The following is a 25,199-nucleotide window of genomic DNA, read 5'->3' on the forward strand; positions in this document are numbered from 1 at the left end:
ACTAAAAACACAAAAATTAGCCTGGCATGGTGGCACGTGCCTGTAGTCCCAGCTACTCGGGAGGCTGAGGCAGAAGAATCACTTGAACCCAGAAGGCGAAGGCTGCAGTGAGCCAAGATGGCACCACTGCACTCTAGTCTGAATGACACAGCAAGACTCTGTCTCAAAATAAATAAATAAATAACCTACACAATCAGGAACTCAATGAATTCCAAGTTGAATGAATACCAAATGATCCACAAACACACATACCACGGTAAAAATGCTGAAAGTCAAAAACAGAGAACATCTTAAAAGCAGCTAGAGGAAGACTCAAAAGAGAACCTCACTTATAAAATAATATCAGTTATAAAAGAACCACAATAATATAAACAGTTGACCTCTCATCAGAAACAAGGAAAGAGAACATATTTAAAGTCCTCAAAGAAAAAAAGTATTAACCAAGATTCCTATATACAACAAAGCTATCTTTCAAAAATGTAAAAAATATATATTCAAAAAAATGAAACCAGGGTCTTGAAGAGGTCTTTGTACACCCATGTGCATAGCAGCATTATTCACAATAGCCAAAAGGTAGAAGCAACCCAAGGGTCCATCAACAAATGAATAAACAAAATGTGGTATATGTATACACCATGGACTATTATTCAGTATTAAAAAGGAATGAAATTCTGACATATGCTACAACATGGCTAAACCGTGAGGACATTATGCTAACTGAAATGAGACAGCTGCAAAAGGACAAATACTGTATTACTTCACTTACATGAAATACCTAGAGTAGTCAAATTCAGAGATAGAAAGTAGAACAGTAACAGGGAGTTTTTGTTTATTGGGTCCAGAATTTCAGTTTTGCAAGATAAAGAGTTCTGGAGACAGATGGTGGTGAGGGTTGTACAATAATATAAATATACTTTATACTACTGAACTGTACACTTAAAAATGATTAAGCAGGAGGCCAGGCACGGTGGCTCATGCCTGTAATCCCAGCACTTTGGGAGGCCAAGGCAGGCAGATCCCTTGAGGCCAGGAGTTCGAGACCAGCCTGGCCAACATGGCCAAACCCCATCTCTGATAAATATACAAAAATTAGCCAGGCATGATTGCATATACCTATAATCCCAGCTACCTGTGAAGCCGAGGCACGAGAATCACTTGAACCCAGGAGGCAGAGGTTGGAGTGAGTTGAGATCATACCACTGCATTCCAGCCTAGATGACAGGGCAAGACTCTGTCTCAAAAAAAAAAGCAAAAAACAAAAACAAAAGATAATTAAGCAGGAAACAAGAGATTGCTGCTGAGAAGGAGAAGGCATACGAAGCTTGGACCAGGGCTCATGAGAGCAAAAACTTTTTAGTGATTAAAATGGTAACTTTTATACGTATCTTGCCACCATTATTTTGGTAAAAAATGGGCAGGAAATGAAGGTGAAATAAACACATCCCAGATAAACAAAAATAGAGAATTTGTTGCCTTATAAGAAACACTAGAGGAAGTTCTTCAGGCTGAAAGCCAGTGACCCCAAGGGATAATCTGAATTTACACAGAAAATCAAAGCGTACCAATCAAGGTTATTCTGTAACTGTGACACTAAAAATGCATATTTTTCTCCTTTATTCTCTGAATTGATTTAAAAAGCAACTGTATAAAATATTATATATAATGCATATTGTTGAACCTATAACAGATAGAAATATACTTGTAATATATTTGCAAATAACTGCACAAAAGAGAGAGTTGGAGCAAAGCTGTTATTAGGCTAAGGAAATTACTATAGATAGGGAAGTAATACAACGATAGGGAACTTAAAAATAAAATTTTAAAAGATTTAAAAATAATAATTACAACAATAGTATGGTAGGGTTTGTAATATTAATAAATGTAATAAAAAATACCACAAAAAGGCGAAAGACAATAGAACTGCATAGGAATAACATTTCTATATCTCATTAGAATTAAATTATGAGTTAAGACATACATGTTAAAACCTAGATACTAAAAAATAACTCACATAAACACAGTGAAAAAATAAATAAAGGAATTAAAAAGTTTGTATCAGTTTCCTCAGGCTACAGTAACCAACTACCACAAATTGAGTGGCTTAACACAACAGAAATGTATTCTCTCCCCATTCTGGAGGCTAAAAGTCTTCACTCAAGGTGAGTACAGGGCCATGCTCCCTGTGAAGGCTCTAGGAAAGAATCCTCCCTTGTCTCTTCCAGCTTCCAGGGGTTCTCAGTAATACTAAGTGCTCCTTGGCTTGTAGTTGCATCACTCCTAGCAACCAGAAGGAAATAATAAAGATTAAAGCAAAAAATAATGAAATCAAAAGTGGAGAAACAATAGAAAAAATAAATAAAACCAGAAGTTAGTTCTTTGAAAAGATCAACCAAGTTAACAAAATTAATCTTTTAGCTAGATTGACAAAAAGAAGATCAACCAAGTTAACCTTTTAGCTAGACTGACAAAGAAAAAAGAAGGAAGACTCAAATTACTAGAATCAGAAATGAAAGAAAGGACATTACTAATGAAGGATGAGAAAAGAATATTATGAACAAATGTGTGCCAACAAATTAGAAAACTTAGATGAAATAGACAGATTCCTAGGAAGACACCAACTACCAAAATTTACTCAAGAAGAAAGACGTTTGAATGAGCGATAACAAGGGAAGAGGCTGAACTGGCAATCAAGAAACTATCACAAAGAAAATCCCAGGCCCAGAAGATTTCACTGTGAAATTCTATCAAACTTATAAATTAGTATCAGTTCTTTACAAACTCCTCCAAAAAATAGAACGGATCTCTATTCACAGGTGATATGATCTTATATTTAGAAAATCCTAAGGAAACTACTAAGACACTGTGATAACTGATCAACAAGTTCAGCAAGGTTGCAGGGAGGGAGGAGGGAACACTTCCCAACTCATTTATGAGACTCGTATTACCCTGACACCTAAATCAGGCAAAGATATCACAAGAAAAATACTTACTGGTATCTCTTCTGAATATGGATATGAAAATCCCCAACAAAATACTAGCAAAACAGTTTTAGCAACATGTAAAAAGAATTATATACCATGACCATATGGGATTTACGCAAGGAATAAAAGGTTGGTTAAAAAATGTAATATCTGAGGCCAGGCAGAGTGGCTCACGCCTGTAATCCCAGCACTTTGGGAGGCCGAGGTGGTGGATGACCTGAGGTCAGGTGTTTGAGACTAGCCTGGCCAACATTGTGAAACCTTGTCTCTATTAAAAATACGGAAAATTAGCTCAAGAGGCTGAGGCAGGAGAATCTCTTGAACTTGGGAGACGGAGGTTGCAGTGAGCCGAGATCATGTCATTGCACTCCAGCCTGAGCAACAAGAGCAAGACTCTGAATCAAAAAAAAAAAAAAAAAAAAAAACAAAAAAAAAAAAAAAAAACGTTATTATCTGAAAGTCAATTGATTATATCAATAGAATAAAAATCATATGATCATCTCAATAGACATAGAAGGAGCATTCAACAAAATCCACCACCCTTTCATGATAGGAATAGAAGGGAATAAAAACACTCAGAAATAAATGTATCCAAATAAGTGCAAAACTTATACTCTAGAAGCTACAAAACACTGTTAAAAAAAATTAAAGGTTTAAATAAATGAAAAACTATCCCGTGTTCATGAACCAAAAGACTTAGCATTGGTAATGCTCTCCAAATTGATCTGTAAATTCAACAAAATCCTTATCAAAATCCCAGTTGAAGCCAGACACAGTGGGTCACGCCTGTAATCCCAACCCTTTGGGAGGCCAAGGTGCACAGATCACCTGAGGTCAGGAGTTCGAGACCAGCGTGACCAACATGGAAAAATCCCATCTCTGCTAGATAAACAGTGCATGTTCTCACTCAGATGTAGGTGCTAAAAAGAAAATGGGGTCATAGAATTAAAAGGGGATGCTCAGGAAAAGGTATTTTATAGATACAAATTCACAGCTATACAAGAAGAATAAGTTTTAGTGTTCAGTAGCACTGTAGGGTGAGTATAGTTACCAATAATATATTGTACATGTTCAAAAAGGTAGAAGAGATTTTGGATGTTCCCAACCAAAGGAATGATAAATGTTTGCAATGATGGATATCTTAATTACCCTGATTCAATCATTACACATTGCATACATGTATCAAAATATCACTCTGTCCTCATACATATGTATAATTATTACATGTCAGCAAAAAATATTCACATCATCTTTTCTCTGCGTGTGTCCATGTCTACATTTCGATGGGCTCATTCTGGGTCATAGTGGATTACTGTGCCCAAAGTGAAGTCTACTTCCAAAAGAAGGGAAGAGGGAACACTGAATAGACAAAACCTATATCATTTTCATGTCTGCTTCTCTATGAGATTGTGAACACACAGAAGTAGGGTTTTTATCTACATTGGGCAAGGTTTATTAAGGAAAATAGAATTCAAGAGAAGCAGTTCAATAGAGGGAAATTAAAATGGGAACTAATTACAAGGTTTAAAGCAGGACTAAAAAGCCAGTTGGGATGGTGAGCCAACCCAGAGATTCCCATGAAGCTGGAAGGATAAAGGAGGAGGGGGTATTATCAGAGTCCACAAGCCAGTGTCAGAGTCCTTGGCTGGAGATGGGACCACCCCAGAGACACCGTGCAAAGCCGAAAACCAGGGGGGAAAAACCTGGCTTCTCCCCTCCTCCTACCTTTCAATCTCCCACTAGTGCTTCCTACTAGCCATACTTGGCCAGAGGCAATTGGGAAGGGACCCTGCAAAGTGAAGTTTGTAGGAATCCCCTCCCTCTGAGACAGAGAAATACGGAAGGGTAGAGTCTGAGGGTAAAGAGCAAAAACCTGAGTACTGTCTTATTTATCTTTTTTCTACAGTGCCTAATCTCTGTCTCTCAAAAACGGCAATCAATTGAGAGAAACCGAAAATCCCGATAATGCAAGAATGGAGTATAAGTGGACTAGAGAGAAGAGAAAAACTTATTCCACATAGAGTGAACAAGGATGGATTCACAAAGGACAAGATGGACGAAAAGTTATAGAAATAATGAGCAAAGATTTGCCAGAGAAATTAAAAAGTGGTAAGTCAGCCATGCTGTACACCCTGAAGGCACAATAATGAAAGCACTTCAAGAAATGACAAGATTTAAAGTCAAATTCTTTCAAATACTTTTCCAGAATTTCTCAAGATGATTATATAGCTACCCTGTTTTATTAAACTAATAAAACAGAACTTATTAAACTTTCCCCTTGTATTAAATTAACATACATCCTAATATCAAACGATTCTGGAATTCCTAGAGTAAAACCTATCTGGTCAAAGTTTATTACTCTTTTAATATTCTCTGAGCTCATTTTGCTATTTTAGGATATTTGTATACATATCACATGTAAATTTGGTCTACAGTTTATATTTGTGGGCTTATACTGTTCTCTTTTTTTTCATTTTTTAAAGATGTCTAACCCCCAGTATTCATATACTGCTCTCTATCACACTTTGTAAAATTCACTGAGATGCTTTCCATGTTTTTTTTTTTCTGACACATTTTAATAGCACAGGAGTTATCATCATCAACCCTGTATTATTTAAGCACTCACAATGCCATGTGTGGACTGTTCATTCAGTCTCTTTCTTGTCATTCCTGCTATCAGCACAGAACCCAATCTCGACTTTCCAGCTATATTGAGCTAAACTCTCACCTCATGGAATTTGCAGATGAGGTTCAAAAACACCTTTGCCTCGTCCTGCCTAACCCTCTCCCCGCTTTATTTAGACTTCATCTTCTTCTAGGAAGTCTTACCTGACATGCCCTGCTCCCAACCCCTGCTGCCCAATTCTGTGCTCTCCTGTGTCCTGGCCTGCCATCCTCTTCAGTAATTACCTGCTCCCTCATGTGTCTCCTCACCCAGACATTAAGCTGAATAGACTGGGTTTGCATCTTGTCCATCACCATAACCTCAGCACCTAGTACCTAGTAGGTACTTACCATGTATTCGTTAGCAGAAAATTAAGTCTAAGACTATGGTTTAGAACATGGAACAGCAAACTGCAGTCTGCAGCCCAAATCCAGACCAAATGAAGAGATCACGTTCATTTCCATACCGCCCATGGCAGCTTTCACACTACAGGAGCAGAGCTGAGTAATTCCAAGGGAACATACAGCCCTGCAAAGCCTAAAATATTTACTCCATGGCTCTTCACAGAAAAAGTTTTCAGATCCCTCATTTAGAACTGTTGCTTATGTGCAATTTCACTAAACCATGATTTGTTTGTTGTTGTTGTTGTTGTTTTGGTGAAAAGAAATGAGCTGATCCAGAAAAGGTTGAAAAGAATGAATCATTATTGAAGAGAGAGGGTGCACACAGTCTGTCAGTATCCTATTGCCATGCTGACACCCATCCTATAGTGTCAGGAGACACAGCAGATACTGCTGTGTTCTCAATGCCGAGTCCACCCACCCCAAAATCATGTCCAAGCAATCTTAAGAACATCATCACCATGCTTGTTTATTCTCAAGGAATTGCCTAACACACAGCAGGGGCTGGTCATAAAGTCTGATGATGCGAGTGGCCCGGAGGTCAAGAGAATGAGTGAGGACAGGAAGGTAGGCAACCCAGGCCCTAGTTACAGCAGGAACTCACCCCTGAGTCACTCTAGCCAGGACTGAAATACCTTTCACTTTTTCAAGAGAGGTTAGGAATCTGGATATTTATGTGAAATATCTTGATTGCTAAATGTTGTCAACAGACATGTCAAAAGGTAAAACTAAGTAAGTTCATGGGGCAGATTGATTACTCAGGTTATAGAATTAAGGATTCTTATCCAACAAAGATACCAACCAAAAAGGTGACATATAACATATCGGGAGAAACTCTGTGCACTCTCAAAGCATCAACAAGCAGCTACTGCATAAGACATCCAATCAGAGATTCCAGTTGAAACATGGGGAAAGGGCACAAACAGGCAATTTACGTCAATGGAAACTCAAAAAGATAACAAGCATATATAAAGACATTCTCACACTCAGCAGTAAGCAGAGCGACGCACGTAAAAAGCGGAAGACTGCTAAAGTCTAGAAAGCTGAATGATACCACGCACATACAAAGATCAGGGCCTTTGGAATCCTTGCGCGCTGCTGGGGAAGGTAGTGGTGCAGCCACCCTTGAGAGTGAACTGGCAGTACTTGGTTATATTAAGTACAGGCACATGCCATGACAAGACAGTCCTACTGCTGGGTCTAAATCCCAAGGAATTCTCATACAAGTCCATAAGGAGACATGTCCAAGAGGTTCATTCAGCATTGCTGGGAGTGGGAATCAACCTTGCTGTCCATCTCCAGCAGAGAAGATGGGCAAAATGTGGTAGATACTAAGACCAGAGAGTCACCAAGTAACAGGGATGGGTGGTAAATGACAATGCTAAGATACAGAATAAAGGCTAGCACATGACACCTTACTGTTCAAGGGTCACGTGTATACTGTTTTGTGTGCATATATTTTAATTCATGTAAATTAAAAATATATGCACACAAAACAGTATACACGTTTTAGAATTACGTGTATATTTTTAATTTACATGAATTAAAATATATGCACACAAAACAGTATACACTTGACCCTTGAACAGCACAGGTTTGAACTGCATGAGTCCACTTATATGTGGATTTTCTTCTACCTCTGCTACCCCTGAGACAGCAAGACCAATCCCTCTTCTTCCTCCACCCCCTCAGCCTGCTCAACGTGAAGGCGACAAGGATGAAGACCTTTATGATAATCCACTTCCAAGTAACTAATAAAAAGTACATTTTCCCTTCCTTATGATTTTCTTAATAAGATTTTCCTTTCTCTAGCTTACATTATTGTAAGAATACAGTATATAACACACATCACACACAAAATAAACATTAATTGGCTGTTTATGTTATGGGTAAGGCTTCCAGTCAATAGTAGGCTGTCAGTAGTTAAGTTTTGGGAGAGTCAAAAGTTATACACAGATTTCCAACTGTGCAGGGAATCAGTTCCCCTAAGCCCCTCATTGTTCAAGGGTCAACTGTATATACACAAGAGCATTATATGAACCTCACTGGAGTAGCTGTCTGCGGGGAGAAGAGAATGGGAATGGGACAAAATGTAATGAATAGGTGAACCAACAAATGCCTGAGCAAGCAAAACTACAGAGGGGCTTGCATGTGCCAATGATGACAAAGGGCTAAGAATGAGAATATAATTAATTCAACTGCTCACACCTGAGGTCTAAAAACAGGCAAAGGGAGGAAAATAATTACAAGCTTATGGCTAGATACAACCTGTACAGTTAGAAAAGATGATTTGACAATCTAAGCCCACACTCGGGTTGAATGAAATTGAAAAGCCTTTCAAACCAAAACATTTAATAACACTATCTGGGAGGACGTGATGGCTCTGGTCTGTAATCCCAGCACTTTGGGAGGCCGAGGCGGGCGGATCACCTAAGGTCAGGAGTTTGAGACCAGCCTGCCCAACATGGCAAAACCCCATCTCTACTAAAAATACAAAAAAATAGCTGGGTGTGGTAGCAGATGCCTAAAATCCCAGCTACTCGGGAGGCTGAGGCAGGAGAATCACTTGAACATGGGAGGTGCAGGTTGCAGTTAGTTGAGATTGTGCCATTGTACTCCAGCCTGGATGACATGAGCGAAACTCCATCTCAAAAAAAAAAAAAAAAAAAAAAAAAGCATGGTTTACCTATCTGCCAACTTAGATTTCAGGAGGGTTCCCACCATCTAAGCTGGAAAGAGGGACTCACTGTGCTTAAATTATTGTGTGGTTTATGCTGAACTAATTTTCTTCAGGGAGTGTGGAATATGGTATGTGCTGGGCAGAGGGGGTCTGCATGACCAGCCCCCGATAAAAACCCCAGGCGTTGGGTCTCTAATGAGTTTCTCTGGTAGACAGCATTTTACACTTGCTGTCACAGCTCCTTGGTAGGGGAGTCAGCAGGGAGTGAGGCACATCCTGTGTGACTACACTGGCAGATGATGCTTGGAAGCTTGTGCCTGGCTTCCTTTGGACTCGGCCCCCTGCACCTTTCCCTTGGCTTTCCCTTTGCTGATTGTGCTTTGTATCCTTTCACTGCAATAGATTACAGCCATGAGTACACCACATGCTGAGTCTTCCAAGTGAACCACCAGATCTGAGCGTGGTCCCGGGGGCCCCCAACACTAAAATAAATTATAAAAGAAAGGACTGGGCATGGTGGCGCATGCTGGTAATGCCAGTGCTTTGGGAGGCCAAGGCAGGAGGAACATTTAAGCCCAAGAGTTCAAAGTTACAGTGAGGTATGATCGCCCCAATGCACTCCAACCTGGGAGTGAGCAAGACCTTGTCTCTAATGTGTGCGTGTGTGTGTGTGTGTGTGTGTATATATATATAGTATTGGAGGTTGGACCAAGATAATAAACTAACCACATACTTCTGCCTTCCAAGTGTCTTAAAATTCAACGGAATGGCAGGAATATTTTTAAAACACTAAATCAAAAGAAACCTGGAAAACAAGAAAGTGTGCCAATGGCCAAATAAAATGTCTAGAAAATTTCTGAAAAGTAAAAAGTACTTGGAACCAGACTACCTGAGCAAACCACAGCCCAATATGAGCTTGGGAGGAGGCTGTCGTGCAGTGGGAAATGGTAACGGGTTTCTGGTAACAGGCTTCTAACAGCAGACAGGAAGAGGAGCAGAGGTGGAATCTGACAAGATGATTAACTGGGGAACTGCAATCAGAATGGCTAGGACTGTTGGACCCTTCCCCACAACCAACCCCCTCACCAGGAAAACACACTCCACTTGGCAGCCCACCACAGCTCTTCAACAATCACAAGAGGCAGGGTATGGCTAAGAAGAGACAGGAAACAGGAATTCTCAAACTTCAAAGACTCACACACAAAGAATCACGAAGTTTTTATTCAATATCATGAAATGGGGACACCGAATCAACAGAACACATACATACCCAAGCAAAGATAATTATGAGAGCACACAGAAGAAATTATTAGGTATTCTTGGGAAGATCTGAGGGGACATTATGTCTATAAAGAGCAAGCAGTGGGTATGTGATGATCTCTATGATATACTGTGAAATAAAAACACGTTATTATAGAGAACAATGCTACTATTTGTACAAAAAAGGAGGCATAGAGAATCTGATTCATATTTGCTTGTATTTGCATGAAGAAACTTTGGAAGGATACATAAGAAACTAATAACAATGGTTACCTGCTTGTAAGGCAAGAGAAGAAAGAGGATAGGAATGGTGGGGATGCCTGTCATTTACACCTTTTTTTTTTTTTTTTTTTTTTTTTTTTTTTTGAGACAGAGTCTCGCCCAGGCTGGAGTGCAGTGGCGTGATCTCGGCTCACTGCAACCTCCACCATAGTTTTGCAATTCTCCTGCCTCAGCCTCCCGAGTAGCTGGGACAACAGGCGCACACAGCCATGCCTGGCTAATTTTTTATATTTTAGTAGAGATGGGATTTCACTGTGTTGCCCAGGCTGGTCTCCAACTCCTGAGCTCAGGCAATCCATCCTCCTCGGCCTCCCAAAGTACTAGGATTACAGGTGTGAGCCACCGTGCCTGGCTTTTTACACCTTTTTAATACAGTCTGGTTTTGAACACTGATTATCTTATCTATTTCAAAAGTTAAATCTTTGAAAGTAGAGACCCGGAAAGTTAAAAATATGATAATCAATATTTTAAAACACTCAAAAAACAAACTAACAAACAAACATAAACACTCAAGAGATGGGCTAGAGAGTTGACTGAATAAATCTAAATATTAGATTGGCGACCTGCAAAATCAGGTCAAGGAACATCCCAGAATGCAGCCCATAAAGATAAAAAGAGCATCTGAGCTGGGCACAGTGGCAGGGGACCTGAGTCCAAGAGTTCTAGGTCACAGTGTGCCGCACCATTGCACCCCAGGCCTGGGCAACAGAGCAATACCCTGTCTCGTAAAAAGATTTTTTTTTTAATTTAATTTAAAAAGACAGCACATTTGAGAGAAAATAAATGCTTATTTTAAGAAACATGAAAGACAAATCAAGATATTCTAATTCCCAAGTAAGAATAATTCCAAAAGCAGAAAATAGAATAGAGGCAAGGAAACACTCAAAACTTCTCCAGTGCCACAGATATGTGGATTAATCTTTAGAATGAAAGGGACTATCAAATGCTGAGCAGGAAGAACAAAAAAGATCCACTCTTAGGCCAGGCGTGCTGGCTGGGCCCGTTGGCTCACGCCTGTAATCTCAGGACTTTGTGAGGCAGAGGTGGGCAGATCACCTGAGGTCAGGAGTTCGAGATCAGTCTGGCAAACATGATGAAACCCTGTCTCTACTAAAAATACAAACATTAGCCGAGCGTGCTGATACACACCTGTAATTCCAGCTACTTGGGAGGCTGAGGCAGGAGGATCACTTGAACCTGGAAGGTGAAGGCTGTAGTGAGTCAAGATTATGCCACTCTCCAGCCTGCGTAACACAGCAAGACTCCGTCTCAAAAAAAAAAAGAGAGAAAAAGAAAAAGATCCACTTCTAGACAAATAGTAGTTAAATTTCAGAATACCAAGGAAAAAGAATAAAAATTGTAAAGATTCAGAGAAAAGAAACAGGCTAACTACAAAGAAACAAGAATCAGAGCGCATGGACTTCTTCCTAGAGACCAGCAGATAACAAAGTAGTACCTTCAAAATTCAGATGATTTTAAGGTAGAATCCTATACCTAGCCAAGAATATTCACATGGAAAAGCAAAATAAAAAACATGTTTTAAACATGCAAGGATTCAGAAAGTTTACCACTCACAGAATCTCTGAAAACAAAACAAAATAAACATTTTTAGTCCTTACTCACTAAGCAAAACAAAGAAGATAAAAGCATCAATGATGAGCAAATAATCAGAAAAATTTACAGTTTACCTACATAACTGTTTATGCATAATGTATGAAAACCCAGAACTTTAATATGATCTTAACATGAGACAGAATTAAAATCATGCAAGATTCTGTTTTGCTTTACTCATGGAGAGTTCACATAAACGGATTACCTTTTAACAGCAAGAGAAAAAACTGTTCAGATATGAGTGAAAAACTAAGGGTACCAAAAGAACGCAAATTCATTTATCATCAGGAAAATCCAAATTAAAACCACAAAATCCATCAGAATACTAAAAGAGGAAAGACAGAAATTACCAAGAGTAGGCAAGAATGTGGAGCAACCACATTTACTTCTGGGATCAATAAGTTGGTGCAACCACTACTGAAAACTGTTTGCTAGTATCTACTAAAACTGAGCATATGCAGAGTCTATGACCAAGCAATTCCACTCCCAGATACACACTCAACAGAAATGCATACACTCTCTCAACAAAAGACATGTATGTACTTGAGTGTTCATGCACTCACTATTCATATAGTCCAAAACTGCAAACAACCAACTGCCAAAGTTAAATGTGTATCTACATTAGGGATATATACAATGGCATGGCATATATACAGCAGTGAGAATGAAATGAGCCGGGCACAGTGGCCTATACTTATAATCTCAGTACTTTGGGAGGCGGAGGCAGAGGCGGGCAGATCACTTGAGGTCAGAAGTTTGAGACCAGCCTGGCCAATATGGTTAAATCCCATCTCCACTAAAAATACAAAAATTAGCTGGGCATGGGAGCACAGGCCTATAATCCCAGCTACCCAGGAGGCTGAGATGGGAGAACTGTTTAAACCCAAAAGGCAGAGGTTGCAGCAAGCTGAGATTGCATCACTGCACTCCAGCCTGGGCGACAGCGTGAAACTCTGTCTCAAAAAAAAAAAAAAAAGAAAGAAAAGAAATCAAAAACATAAAATAAGATAGCAGTGATAAACTCCAAAATATCAGTAATAAAAATAAATATAAGTGAGTTAAAGCCACCTATTAAAAGACTAGGATTTCACATCCGTAAGGATGGCTGCTATCAAAAAATAAGAGAGAGAATAACAAATGTTAGCAAGGATGTAGAAAAACTGCAATTCTCATGCATTGCTGGTAAGACTATAAAATGGTCAGCCTCTGTGGAAAAAAGTATGCTGGGTCATCAAAAAATTAAAAATAGAAGTACTACTTGATCCAACAATTCTATTTCTGGGTATATACTCAAATAATTGAAAGCAGGGTCTTGAAGAAATATTCATTTACACATGGTCATGGCAGCTTTATTCATAACAGCTATGATGTGGAACCCACACAAATCTCCATTGACGAATATATGGATAAGCAAAATGTGTTATATACATTCAATGGAATATTAGCAATAAAAAGGAAGAAAATTCTGACACATGCTACAACATGGATGAACCTTGAGGGCATTATATTAAACAAGATAAGCCAGTCATAAAAAGAAAAATACTATGTGAGGTGCTATATTAGATACTCATGCAAGGTACCTAAAATAGGCAAATTCATAGAGACAGAAAGCAGAATGGTGGTTGCCAGGGGCTGGAGTAATAGATACAGAATTTCAATTTTGTTGGGTGAAAAAAATCTGGAGATTGGTTGCACAACAATGTGCACACACTTAACATTGGTGAACTGTACACTTAAAAGTGGTAAATGGTAAAAAAAATAAATAAATAAATAAATTTTGTTATTTTACCACAATATTTATTAAAAACAAAGATTAATTAAATGAAATCCAGCTATAAGCTAATGGTAAGAGTAACAAACAAGACACAGACAACTGGAAATAAGTGAATAGAAGAAGATATGCCACATGAATGCTAACAAAAAGCAAGTATAGCAATATAAAAAGAATGAATAACAAAAATAAATAAGATGGCTGGTTTATTCTGAAAAGGTACAATTCACCAAGAACTGTGAACCTTTAAGCACATAAAACAGCTTCAAAAATGTAACATTTAAAGAAAGAAACATATATTAAACATAGAAACAGAACAAAAAACTCTGCAAGAATCATAATGGAGGTCTTTAATACAACTCTCCAATTAAACAGGTCAAACAGAGAAAAAAATCAGTTAAGGATGCAGAAAACATGAATGATAATTAATAAACTTGAGATGAATATAGAACTGTACACCCAGTATACTAAGGATACAGGGAACAGTCATGACTGACAGTGGACTGTAAATTAATTTCTGTTTTTAATCTTTGTTTTTCTTTCAACACTCTGGCAGAATAGAGATCCCAAAACCTTGCAACTACAAAACATCTTTTTTAAATGTTAGAAAAGAAAAAAAAAATAGAAATAACTCTGAAATCAACAGAAGAAAGAAACATGGTGAAACCAAAATTCAAGAACACAGGGAGAATAAAGGCATTTTCAGATATTACAAAAACAGAGAATTCGTCATCACTGAAGTAATTTCTAAAGAATGTATTTGAGGGAGAAGGAAAATGTTCCAGAGAAAAGTATCTGTGATACAAGAAGGAATGGAAAGTGAAGAAAATGGTAAACAGGTAGATAAAGCTAATAAATGTTGACCTAGAACATTACCAAAAAAATAGCAATAATGTCTCACCAGCAGTGTTAAAGTAAAAATACAGCAAAGGCCAAATGTGAGATAAGGGGAATGAAAGAATTAGAAATCCTTGCCTTGTTCAGAAGGACTAACTGATTAAATGAGCCAAGTTTTCTGTTCAAACCGCTAAAACTTGAACAAAATAAATTCAAATCAAGTAGAAAGATAAAGAACAAAAATTAACGACATATAAAAATAAAAATCAATAGAATTAATCAATGAATCCTGGTTAATAAAAGCTGGTTCTTTGAAAGGATTAATAAAATAATCACTAAGCAAGTCTGACCAATAAAAAAGAGAAAAGGTACCAAAAAAGTACTGTATCAGAAAGAGAACATACAGATATGGAAGAGTTTGTTTTCTTACAACCGAATACTATATATGACATTATGCTAGCATATATTAAATTTACTTTGAAGAAATAGAAAATTGAGAAAAATAAATTATCATAAAAAAATGAAAAGGTAATTAAATACTGAACATCAGTATTTAATTCCTAAAAAAACACCAGCAACACTGCAGGCAGTCTGCAGTAAAGTTGTGCCAAACTTGAGGGAACAGATAATTCTTCTATTGCAGAGCATGGAAAATGATGGAAAGTTTCCCAATTTAATCAGAGAGGACAGCCTAGTCCTAATTACGAACACAGACAAAACCCGGGTAAGTTATATGTCAATCTCAGATACCAAAAACCCTAAATAAAATGCTAGCTTATTGATGTGAACAGACCATCCAAAAGTGCATTTTAAATTAGCCCAGGGTTTTAGAGAAAGAAAATCTAGCAACGTGACCACTTATGTTAACAATTTTAAGACGAAAATCTATGCCACACAAAAGCATTTGGGGGAAAAAAACCAACACCCACCCCTGACTTTTCAAACTTTGAGTGATTAGGCATAAACAAAAATGTACTTCATGGAATAGAATACACTCGGTGAAGATACAGAGGGAATGCTCCCTAAAAACAGGCCCGAGACCAGGAGTCCTATTCAACCTTAATCGTCAACACTGCAGCGAGAGTAATCCGTGGAAGACAAGAAATAAAGTACAAAGGTGCGAGACATCTGTTAACAGACAGTAAGATCACCCATTTGGAAGAGGCGAACCAATGAACCGAAAAACTATTAAAACTGAGACAGGGCTTAGTATGGACGCTCAGCTTCAGCTGTAGTTTGGACTACCAAATTCAGCTCGCTTGCTTGGAGAGTTAATCCTGCAAAGCTAATTTCTGTTGAGTTATTAGGATTGACAAGCCTTTGCTCTTCCCTCCTCCCCCATCTTCAACACTGAAAGAACACGGTGTTTGACACCGGATAACAGAATCTTTCCAAAACAAAAATTGTCCTGAAGGGCTGACTTGTGCCCTTACTCAAAAAACACTTTATCTGCTGCCTGCAGCTCCTACCGTTACTGGTGGATAAGCCTGTCACCAGCTCGGCGTAACTCTTCCTGCAGAGGGCAAGGAAGAGCACCTTCACAGGAAGATTTTTTTCCCGACTGTATGCCGTTTATTACATAAACTTACATGCTGGCAAACGGGGCTCCAGCAAAATAAGATATTCAGAGTCAAACTTCTTTTAAAAAAAAAAAAAAAAGCAAGCACATAACACTAATTTTCTTGCACGGACACTGGGGAAGGAGGTCGTTACTGCCGCACGCCCGCAGGTCCGCACCACCAGGACACCCACGGGCACCGCGCGCTCCCCCGGGCCCGCCAGGTGCACTGCGCCGCGGTGGCCCAGCTGACCCGGGATGTGCAGCCCGCACCCTCCTCCGGCCACCCGGGCCAGGAAGGGGCGGGAGCGCGGTGGACGCCGAGGGCCAAGGGCTTCCCGGTCCTCTGCACCACGCAGCACCCCCAGGGCAGCACCAGGGAGGGTGCGAGAGGCTCCCGGCACCCAGAAGCCGGGGCCGGGCGTGCCCGCGCACCTGTCCCATCGCGGCTGGGGTGGCCTCCAGGGCCGCAGCTGTCGGGAGCCACCTGGCCCTCAGTCCCGGGTCCCTGCGACAACCCTCAGGCACGGAGGGGAGGAGGCGGCCACCTGCCGCGGCCACCTGCCGCGGCCACCTGCGGCACCGGTCCCTCCGCTCCGGGTCGGGCAGGACGGGACAGGACGTCCCTCCTGGGCCGGGGACAGGACCCGCGCCGAAGGCACCGGGGCCCCTGCGGCAAAGACGCAGCGCGCCTCCCCAGAAATGCAGTCCCGTGCCCCCGCGACGGACTGCCGGACCCCCGCGCCCGCCCACCCCTGCAGACCAGGCGGCTGAGGCGCAGAGAGCCGGCCGGCGGGCGGGCAGGCGGGCGGCGCGGCTCCTACTCACCGGCCCTGCTGGCTCAGCGCCGCAGCCCGCAACCGCCGCGGCTCCCGGCGCTCACTGATGCTCAGGAGAGGGACCCGCGCTCCGCCGGCGCCTCCCGCCAGCGCCGCCAGGGGGCGAGCGCGAGCCGCGCGGGGCTCGCTGGGAGCTGTAGTCCCGGCACCGCCGCCGGCACTTCCGCCTGCGCCGTCCTGGTTCAGCTGGCCGCTGGGGCCCCTCTCTCCGGGCGCTGCGGCTCTCATCTCCGTAGCTGCTCCTCCTCCCGTCGCAGATAATCGATGTTGGGGCGCCCCAGGCCAGACCTGGGACCCATTTCCGCACTCTAGACTGGCGGTTTTCTAAGGGTGGTGCCGGGACCAGCAGCTTCAGCCTCATCTGGGAACCGAGAAAATGCAGTCTTCGCCCCCCCGAGGCTCTTCGGTTTTTCCTGCACTAAAAGCCTGAAGGTGGATCCAGCCGTCCGCAGGCCAGCGAGCCCTTCAAGGCGTTCCGAGGCGCCCTCCAGTGTGAGAGCTGTGCTCACGGCCTCACCTCCCCCCGTGCAAGGGGTTCGCTGCACCCGACCCCTACCCTCCGCCCCGCTGCCCCCTCCCGCCCAGCGCCTCCTCCAGGACACCGCGGAGGCGCCTGGAACTCTGCAAGGTCAACATCCCACTCAGCATCTTCCTTCCCTCACCGCTCCCCCTCCAGGGTGCCTCATGGCCAGGGGCTGGAAAGTGCCACTGTGTTTCTTGACATGGAAATGGCCTAAGACTTTAGTGAAATAACAGGACCTTCGGTCATATTTGAGGGCGTGAGGATCAAACGAGGAGGAAGGAGCGGATCCAGGGAGACTAACCAACCCTGGCAGGATGCGGTGCACAGGTAGAGGGGAGAGCCTAGACCAGCGGTTCTCCACCAGGGAGGGTGCTGCCCCTCCCCGCCGCCCCGGGGACATCTAGGGAGATCTGGAGATCCCAACTGAAGGACAGGACTGCCCCGCAAGGAAGAATGACCCCGGCCCAAATACGAAGGCCTGGGCTGGTCAGCAGCACCCCCTTTGTTCTGAGAGGAGAGGAGGAAAGTTAACAAAAGAAGAGGGATGAAGCTTTGGTTTGATAGAGGCAACTTGAAGAAATTTTCACTGGAAAGGCGGAGAGAAAGAGGAGGAAGATGTCTCTAGGCATGAGCAAACCGGGTGACCGCGGATTTCCCCATACCGAAGTCATGAGTCCTAGTTATAATAAATTCCTAATAAAAAATCCAGTTTATCCCTGCAATAAACTTGTCTTATTCTTAAAAATATACTGTTTGATTCTGTTTGCTAATATTTTGTCTGTAAGTTTTGCGTTGATATTAAAAATGAAACGGGCAATAATTTTCTTTTGAATGTCCAATGCTTGGTTTCAAAATCAACCAAATTTTATGCTCACATCACAAAAAATTTGGAACCAAGATAGGAGGAGTGCTTGAGGCTAGAAGTTCGAGACCAGTCTAGGAAGCATAGTGAGACCCCCATCTCTACCAAAAAAAAAAAAAAAAAAAAAAAAGGCGCTTTTGCTTTTTCCTTGTACTCTGAACAATTTAAAGAGCATTAAAATTAAAATTATCTATTTTTTGAGGTTTGATCATTTCCCGGTTGAAAATGGCCCTTCCAGCCTGATGCTTTCTTTGGGGAAGGTAACTCTTTAAAGGCTAGAAATGTTTCTTTTGTGGCAATTTTATAATTTACATTTTAAAAATTCTTCTAGAGTTAATTTTGATAAAGCATGTATTTCTTAAAACAAGTTATCCTTTATTTGCCGGATATTCAAGTTTATGAGCATAAAGTTGAGGAAAGTCGTCTTTTTTGAACCTTTTAACTTCTCACAAATACCTTATTTTGGGTAATTTTGCTTGCTTTATTTTGTTAACTTTTAAAATGGTATTTTTTTTTTCAAAGAACCAACTCTTAGATTTATGTTTTCAGTTATACTGAAGATTTTTTCTTCTTTTAAAAATATTTTTCTCCTTTTTTTGCTTTTTCTTTTTTTCCTTTCTTTTTAGCCTAACTTGAAGCTTCATCTACTACTTCTGTTGTTGTTGTTCCCTGTTAAAAGAAAACTGAAGACACGGTTTGAGCACAGAATGATTTGATTCCTAAATCTGGCAGCTGCCCTAAAGCAGAATAGGCTAAGAGTAATTTCAGGACTGCCACGTGGTCAGAGAGAATTTGTGGACAGAAAAAAGAAAGTACATACAGAAAATGAAAGTGAGGTGCAGAAAACAGCCAGATGGGTTACAGCTCAGCTTTTGGCTTATTTGAACAGGGTCTGAACAGTTGATGGCAGAAGTGTAAGTTACAGTCTGTTTGCACATTGTTAGGTTACAGTTTACTATGTAGGAAGGAACCTACAGGTTGAACTTAAAATATGTTAAGGAGGCAGCTTCAGGCTAAACCTAATTTAACATTTCTAATTACTTTATTTCTGCTTTTATCTTTATTCCTTTTTTCTGCTTTCTTTCAGAGTAAGAAAGAAGTGAAATAAGTGAAGGGGTCCCAGAGGCCTGGTGGAGAGAAAGGTAGCATTGCTGAGCAGGGTGGATCAAGGCTGCCCAGTTGAAATAAGCCTGCCAACAGAAACTCCAAATTCAGGGCCGGGTGCGTGGCTCACACCGCTAATCCCAGCACTTTGGGAGGCCAAATAGCCTGAGGTAGGGAGTTCGAGACCAGCCTGGTGAAACCCTATCTCTACTAAAAAATTACAAAAATTAGCCAGGCATGGTGGCAGGTGCCTGTAATCCCAGCTACTCAGGAAGCTGAGGCAGGAGAATTGCTTGAACCCGGGAGGTGGAGGTTGCAGTGAGCTGAGATCACACCATTGCACTCCAGCCTGGGCAACAGAGTGAGCCAGCACCACAAAAAAAAAAAAAAGAAAAGAAATTCCAAATTCAACAATCCAAAGATAAGCACATGATAAGCAAGGTGGCATATCTCCTGCTTTCCCAGAAATAATCTCAGTGCACAATGTTAGTCACAGCATCATACTACTACTGGTTTGGATGATCAATTACATAGTCACCTAACATATGAAATAGAACAAGGCTGCGACACAGTGGCTCATGCTTATAATCCTAGCACTTTGGGAGGCCGAGGTGGGAGGATCACTTGAGGCCAGGAGTAAGAGGCCAGCCTGGACAACATATGGAGACCCTGTCTCTACAAAAACATTAAAAGTAACTGGGCATGGTGGCATGTGCCTGTAGTCCCAGCTACTCAGGAGGATGAGGCAGGAGGATCACTTGAGCTCAGGAGCTGGAGGTTATAGTCAGCCATGATTGCACCACTGCACTCCAGCCTGGTCAAAGCAAGACCCTGTCTCTGAAAAAATTAAAACGTGATGGGTGCCTATAATCCCAGCTACTTGGGAGGCTGAGGCAGGACAATCTCTTGAACCCAGGAGACAGAGGTTGCAGTGAGCTGAGATCGCACCACTGCACTCTAGCCTGGGTGGCAGAGCAAGACTCGATCCCAAAAATAAAATAAATAAATAAATACAAAATAAAATAAACAGCCTGAAGAAAACAATTGAAAATGGACTTCTGGTGTAGATGTGGGGATCTTGCAAATTACCCAAGAGTACCAAAAAATACGAGAAACACAAACATAAGCACTATCTTTATTAAAACTACAAATTAAAACTCCAGACCATAAACCAGGTGGAGGCTGACAGAGTCACTTGAGATCAAGCAAGAGAAAGCCAGAGCCCTCTACCAAGGTGGGGGAAGACCTGATAAATGTTTTTAACTTAAGAAAAATTTTGAAATAGAGGAATTGAGGCCAGTCATGGTGGCTCACGTCTATAATCCCAGCACTTTGGGACGCCAAGGAGGATGGATCACTTGAGGTTAGGTGTTTGACACCAGCCTGGCCAACATGGTGAAATCTCATCTCTATTAAAAATACAAAAATTAAAAATACGAAAACACAAAAATTAGCCAGGTGTGGCAGCATGCCCCTGTAGTCCCAGCTACTCGGGAGGCTGAGGCAGAAGAATTGCTTGAGCCTGGGAGGCAGAGGTTGCAGTGAGCCTAGGTGGCAGTGAGACTCCGTTTCAAAAAAAAAAAAAAAAAAAGAGAGAGAGAGAGAAGAATTAAATCTATAGCATCAATCTTTTGTGTCCCAGGAAATATCGGCCCAGAATAATAAATCCAAAATGTATAGCAGTGAGATTTCTGGATTTTGTAAACAAAGAGATAATTCTTGGAGCAGCACAGCAGTTACCACATTTCTAAGGAAAAATAAATCAGGCTGACTTCTGATGTCATTACAGCAACATTCAATTCTAGAAGACAATACTTATACAGTCTTCAAGAAGTAAAATATTACCCAAGACATTTATACTCAAACTTTTACAGGATAAAGTCCACAAATATTTTTAAACATGAAAAACTCAGGGAATACAATTTTCATAAATTATTATTATTATTTTAAAGAGATAGGGTCTTACTTTGTTGCCCAGACTGGAGTGCAGTGGCACAATCATAGCTCACTGTGGCCTCAAACTTCTGGGCTCTCACAATCCTCCTGCCTCAGTCTCCTGAGTAGCTGAGGCTATAGGTACACGCTGCCATGTCTGGGAAATTTTTTAACTATTTTGTAGAGACAGGGTCTCACTATGTTGCTCAGGGTGGTCTTGAACTGCTGGCCTCAAGTGATCCTCCTACCTCTGCCTCCCGAAGTGCTGGGATTACAAGCATGAGCCACCACACCCTGCTCTATAAATTATTCTTGAAGCAACTACTAAGGCAGGATCATTAACATACCACAAAACGGGTAGGGGAAAAAGCTATGGTAAAATAACTGTTGATATTAGTAATCCCGAATCTTTTAACTGCAGAAGTAGAAGTAAAATAAATGTAGGATTGTAGTTACAGAGCAGAATGTATGATTTTATAAACCTACTAATGTGTAAATGGTATAATTAACATCTTTTATGTCTAGGAATCAAAATATATCATTCAAAGCTGATTTAAAAATCAAGTGATAAAGATATTTATAAATGTAGTTATTTTTAAAAAGCAAACGCTAAAGAAGGATAAAATCATTTACATTAGGTGAGGAGAAGAAAAGAGAGTAAAGGTCCAGGCACAGTGGCTCACCCCTGGAACCCCAGCACTTTGGGAGGCCAAGGCAGGCAGATCACCTGAGGCTGGAAGTTCGAGACCACCCTGACCAACATGGAGAAACTCCATCTCTACTAAAAATACAAAATTAGCTGACAGTGGTGGCTCATGCCTATAATCCTAACTACTTGGGAGGCTGAGGCAGGAGAATTGCTTGAACCTGGGAGGCGGAGGCTACGGTGAGCTGAGATCACACCATTGCATTCCAGCCTGGGCAACATGAGTGAAACTTCGTCTCAAAAAAAAAGAAAAAAGAGGAAAAGCACAACATCGCCTTTATTCAGAATAGGGAGTTAACAGACAGTCGGAAGAAATAGAAGATGAGGCATATTGCAGAGTATGGTTATAAATAAATAAAATATAAATAAATAAATAAATAAAAATACAAACCTTCCAAATTATCAGAAGGAACACAAAACACAGTAAACACGAAATATGCAATACAAGAGTGAAAAAAAGACCCCAAAAGGCTATGAAACATAGCATAATAAAGCTGTCACACAAACAGGGCTCAACTCACCTATGGCGAGATAAAGATTTTCAGATTTAATCACGAAGCAAAACTTGGTTCTCTTAATTCAAGGGGTTTACCTAAAATAAAGGGTTCAGAAAAGATGGAAAGAGCAAAGATTTATTGGGGTAACAAACAAAAATCAGCAGGGTTGTCATAATATCAGATAAAGTTAAATTCAGGGCAAAGGTTGAATACATGAAATGAGACAACAAAAGTCATTTTATGATGAAATGGGGCAATTCCCAAGAATATAAGACAAGTGAATATTCATGCACAAGTAACATGGTGCTATTAAATAAAGCAGGACTTCAGAGAAATAAGGAGAAATTAAAACACGATAGTAACAAAAGATTCTAATTTACCCTCTTCAGATTATGTTAGATCAAAATACATCTAAGGTCACCGAAGGCATAAATAGTATCATTGACAAATTATATCTCATTGATACTATCAAAATCTGTATGTTGAAAACAGAGGACACACTACCCTTGAGTGCCCATCAAACATTCACAAAAGTTGATCCCATTTTATGCTGCAAAGAAAAAACAAGTATTTCAAAAGTAAAAAGTGTTACAGGCTAGACACAGAAAAAAATTAATAAGAATAAGAACTGGAATCCAGGCCAGGCGCAGTGGCTCATGCCTGTAATCCCAGTGCTTTGGGAGGCCAAGGTAGAAGGATCACTTGAGGTCAGTAGCTGAAGACCAGCCTGGGCGACATTGTGAGACATCATCTCTAAAAAAAATTTTTTTAATATAAAAAATAAATGAGCCAGACATGGTGATTCACACCTGTAGTCCCAGCTACTTGAAAGGCTGAGGCAGGAGAATCACTTGGGCCCAGCAGGTTGACGCTGCAATGAGCTATAATTGTGCCACTGCACTCTAGCCTGCATAACAGAACAAGAGACTATCTCTTTAAAAAAAAAAAAAAGAATGGTACAGATGGTACAGAAAACACCGATCTCTGATCACAATGAAATAAAACTAAAAATTAATTAAAAAATCAGAAACAAAAGTCTCTACCACCTGGACATTTTAAAACTCTGGGCCGGGGCGCAGATGGCTTACGCCTGTAATCCCAGTACCTTGGCAGGCCGAAACGGGCAGATGACGAGGTCAGGAGTTCGAGACCAGCCTGGCCAACATGGTGAAACCCCATCTTTACTAAAAATACAAAAATTAGCCAGGCATGGTGGCACATGCCTGTAATCCCAGCTATTCAGGAGACTGAAGCAGGAGAATCACTTGAACCTGGGAGGTGAAGTTTGCAGTGAGCAGAGATTGTATGCACTCTAGTCTGGGCAACAGAGCAGGACTCCATCTCAGGGAAAAATAATTAAATAAATAAAACTCTCGTACTTCCCACTTCAAATTTTAAAACTACATTAAGACAGATCAAAACCAAAATTTTAGAATACCTATAAAATAAAAATGATGAAAATGCTTTACATCAGGAATTATGAGCTATATCTAAAGCAGTATATATGTAATCTACATCTAAATGCTAAGTCAGCCCCAACTCTTGCTTTTTTTGAGATAGGGCCTCCCTCTGCCGTTGTGGCTGGAGTGCACTGGTACGACCTCAGTTCACTGCAGCCTCGATCTCCTGGACTCAAATGATCCTCCGACCTCAGTTCTGAGTAGCTGGGATTACAGGTGTTTGCTGCCATGGCTAGCTAATTTTTTTATTATTTTTGTCTTTCTTTTTTTGAGATGGAATCTCACTCCGTTGCTCAGTCTGGAGTGCAGTAGCATGATCTCAGCTCACCGCAACCTCCAACTCCTGGGTTCAAGCAATTCTCCTGCCTCAGCCTCCCGAGTAGCTGGGACTACAGGCATGTGCCACCACGCCTGGCTAATTTGTTGTATTTTTAGTAGAGACAGGGTTCCATGGTGTTAACCAGGATGGCTTTGATCTCCTGACCTCATGATCCACCCACCTCAGCCTACCAAAGTGCTGGGATTACAGACGTGAGCCATCTGCCTGGCCTATTCTTTTTATTTTTTTAGAGACAGGGTCTTCTTGCTTTGACCAAGCGGGAGTGCAGTGGTGCAATCATGGCTGACTATAACCTCCAGCCCCTGAGCTTAAGTGATCCTCCTGCCTCATCCTCCTGAGTAGCTGGGACTATAGGCACATGCCACCATGCCCAGTTACGTTTAATGTTTTTGTAGAGACAGGGTCTCCATGTGTTGCCCAGGCTGGCCTCTTACACCTGGCCTCAAGTGATCCTCCCATCTCGGCCTCCCAAAGTGCTAGGATTACAAGCATGAGCCACTATGCCCGGCCTTGCTCTACTATTTTCATTTCATATGTTAGGTGACCATGTAATTGATCATCCAAACCAGGAACTGTAAGAATGAATGAGGCTGACAGTAGTATGATGCTGGGACTAACATTGTGCACTGAGATTATTTCTGGGAAAGCAGGAGATATGCCACCCTACTTATCATGTGCTTATCTTTGGATTGTTGAATTTGGGATTACTATTTGCAGGCTTATTTCACCTGGGCAGCCTTGGTCCACCCTGCCCAGCAACGCTACCATTCTCTCCACCAGAACTCTGGGACCCTTTCAGTCACTTACTTAGCTCATTTCCCCCACCCTCCCACTCCCTAAAAGCCTAAGCTTTAGTTCTAGGCAGGGATCAGCACAGCCTTCTCTTT

At 41.2% G+C, this 25,199-nt stretch overlaps 1 protein-coding gene across 1 annotated transcript in view; it reads right to left on the reverse strand.

The window, feature by feature from the left end:
- SPECC1 (sperm antigen with calponin homology and coiled-coil domains 1) overlaps nt 1-16,964 on the reverse strand; it is a 331,903-nt gene extending 314,939 nt beyond the window's left edge. Inside the window, exon 1 of the mRNA XM_032270304.1 lies at nt 16,875-16,964. The gene's annotated coding sequence lies outside the window, so the exon portion shown is untranslated. The remainder of the gene's footprint in view (nt 1-16,874) is intronic.
- Between the last annotated feature and the right edge of the window lie 8,235 nt (nt 16,965-25,199).

This window comes from Sapajus apella, unplaced genomic scaffold (genome assembly GCF_009761245.1).
Source record: "Sapajus apella isolate SASKATOON/1434 unplaced genomic scaffold, GSC_monkey_1.0 scaffold208, whole genome shotgun sequence".
Taxonomy (NCBI): Eukaryota; Metazoa; Chordata; class Mammalia; order Primates; family Cebidae; genus Sapajus; species Sapajus apella.